Genomic DNA, 3,068 nt, shown 5'->3' on the forward strand with positions numbered 1-3,068 from the left:
GCATACTGATAAGAAATCTACTCGAGTACTGTTACTACGTACTGATAGGAGCAGTAGAACTCGAGATGTGAAGATGATCTGATTACAGTTTTACCATCGGACTCGTTTAATTATTATGTGAACTTTGTTCTTACGCTCCAGCTCCATAAAGTTAGGGTGATGTGAAAAATGTAAATAAAACAAATGTTATGAAATGCTAATCCCATATTTTCTCTACAGGTAACATATTAAGGCAAAGTTTAAACTCAGAAATTCTAACTTTTGTAGGAACTAAAGGTATTTTTGTATTTCATGGTGACAACTCGTCAGGATCCTGTTCGTGTAGTTTTATTCAGTTCGTGTTGTTGACGCGTTCGTCTTCTTGCTTCCTGTGTTTTCATTAGATTAGTTTTTTGTGTGTTCACTGCGTCTCCTTTGTGCCGTCAGCCTCTTTCTCCCAGTCAGTACTGTTCCACAGCCTCTGCTCCTCCCACCTGTCTCCACTCTACTCATCAGCTCCAGTTTTCTGACTCTACCGTCCTCCTCCCCCCTCCCAGCATGCACCTGCTGTGCCTGTCTCACCACCAGACTTGCCGTAAGGTTTCCCGACCGCCTCAGAGAGACAGGGGTTGCCTGTTGGGGTCACTGAAACCCAGAATAGATTTCAAAATTCTCCTGCTGACCTATAAGTGCTTAAAATGACCTCCCACCTCCTCATCTCTCCGAGCTACTGGAACCACACGTTCCCTCTCGGGCCCTGAGATCGTCCAATCAGCTGCTTTTGGCTGAAGGTCAGAGGAGACCGGGCTTTGTCAGTCATGGGCCCCAAACTCTGGAACAACCGGCCCCCCAACATCAGGCAGACCACCTCCCTTCCTGTGTTCAAACATCTGTTAAAAACACATCTGTTCTCTCAGTTCACACAGTGTGAGTTGATCTGGTTTTTTTCTTCTGTGTTCCTATGTTTTTAACACTTTTAATTAATTTATCAGTATTATCATTAGTGTGTGTTATTTTTTCCATTAATTTATTCTCATTGGTGTTGTTGTTAAGCACTTTGGTAACAGCTGCTGTTTGAAATGTGCTTTATAAATAAAGTTGACTTGACAAGCATTGTTGTAAAATCTGCGGCGCCATAGAGCGACAGTGGTTGCATGAGCTAGGACCCACCAGCACCTCCTGCGTGGATGATCACCCCGTGCATACGATGTAGGGGGGATGAGGATCCTTTCTTGAGATGGTGAGTCTGCAGGAGGCTGGGCCGGGTCGGGACACAACGTCTTTAGTCTTGCCCCTGAGAGGAACTCGCAGTAGCCATTTAGCTAGCTAGCCTTGAAAGCTAGCAGCAACAAAAACAACAGAAAAGGATCCAAATTTTAAAAGGTGGTCTACCACACCGTAAAATAAACCAGACAGTGAACAAGTCCAAAACCTGAAAAACACATGCGGGACTAAGCTCAAGGCTGAGTATGACAAAAGTTCAATGAATAATCCAGGTTAGGCCAGCTGAGGGGCGCTTATAAACGAGACGGCGCCTCCATGCCAAGCATGTGGTTGGTCAGTCATGGACAGACTTGGTGGAACTGGAGCTTCCATGACTGGTCACGCCTGAAGGCGAGAGTGAAGTTTGAAATAGAACCACCTTTAGGGGCTTCAGCACCGACTGTCCTTCAAGACACATGTTGTATCGAACAAAGATCAGAAGCAGGCAACCCACGTCAGACCAGGAAACCCACTGAGATCAGGTCTGAGCAGTGGCGGATGGCCAATAGGGGGCACAAGGGTGCCACCCCTCCACTCACCACTCACCCCATTACCTTGAATAAGACATAAAAAATTAAATAAAAATTAAATAATAATATATACTTTGTATATTAAAATATATGTATATATTTTTAGTTGTGTCAGATAAACATTTTATAGTTAATGATGAGTAAAGTTGTTTCGTTCATCAATGTTGTCTGATTGGTGATATATTTATGCACGAGTGCGCAAAAATCTTTGCCCATAGACTCTTGTTAAAAGTTGTACATGCACACTTAGCTCCTCTTCCATACAAGAGATAGGACCATTCTGGGGCGCGCCTCTCCTGCGCCCAGAGTTGAATGCAGCTTGATTTGCATATCCCCCTAAAGGTGCAACATATGTCTTTTATAGTTTTTAATAATAGTAGTGCTGTATTGTGAAAAAGTGGGAAGCACATCTTAGAAGAGTCCCTATATAATATAAAGCCCTATTCGCACAGGATTAGTTTTACCATGGGACCACATGCTATTTGTAATAATTACGGAAAATGTCTTTGTTGTTAATCCCGTGCGAATCGGTCATGTCAGTAATTTGTAAAGAAAAAATTCCCCACAAATTACCTACTATATTTTGCTGAACTCCGAGGTTCTGAGATAAAACTAATCCAATGGCATCTCTGTGATTTGGACAGAAATGGGCGGGGTCTGATGCGTAATGAGGCGGATTAGATTTTGTTTAAGCAAAATCATTTGGAAAAATATAGAACAAAGTTATTTTAAATGAACGCGCTGCTTGCTTTGGCTTTTGTAGATGCTGCTACTTCCTTCACCGCGAACAACAGCAGGCGCAGAGATGCGCGCATGCAGCCAGTCATCAGCTGACCCATCCATCCATCCATCCATCCATTCATCCATTCATCCATCCATCAATTATATTTAACCGCTTCTTCCTTTTCGGGTAGCGGGGGGGTCGCTGGTGCCCATGTCCAGCCATCACTGTGAGAGAGGTGGGGGACACCTGGACAGGTCGCAAGTTCATTACACTTGCAGGTCAGCGTACGCACGCGGCCGGTGACAGGTTGTCCATCTGAGCTTAACGTGGCTTTTTTTTTATCTCTTAAACTCGCCGGTCGGAACTGCTTCCTCCTCAACAATAGATTAACACAATTTTAGGTTGTTCATATTATTTTATATTGTAGTTTTCTTTGTTCTGATTTGTAAAACCACATCAAAGCCTGAGACTGGCCCGGTCTGCACATTTAGCACATTATATAGACCGGCCCAGTCTGCACATTTAGCACATTATATGGACCGGCCCGGCCTGCACATTATATGGACCGGCCC

The 3,068-nt window shown here is 43.9% G+C and overlaps 1 protein-coding gene across 1 annotated transcript in view; it reads left to right on the forward strand.

Annotated features, from left to right (window-relative positions):
* LOC119413763 (fibrinogen C domain-containing protein 1) overlaps positions 1-3,068 on the forward strand; it is a 15,665-nt gene that overhangs the window by 6,571 nt on the left and 6,026 nt on the right. The gene's annotated exons all lie outside the window — the stretch shown is intronic.

The sequence above is a fragment of the Nematolebias whitei genome, chromosome 8, assembly GCF_014905685.2.
Source record: "Nematolebias whitei isolate Nwh7 chromosome 8, NemWhi1, whole genome shotgun sequence".
NCBI lineage: Eukaryota > Metazoa > Chordata > Actinopteri > Cyprinodontiformes > Rivulidae > Nematolebias > Nematolebias whitei.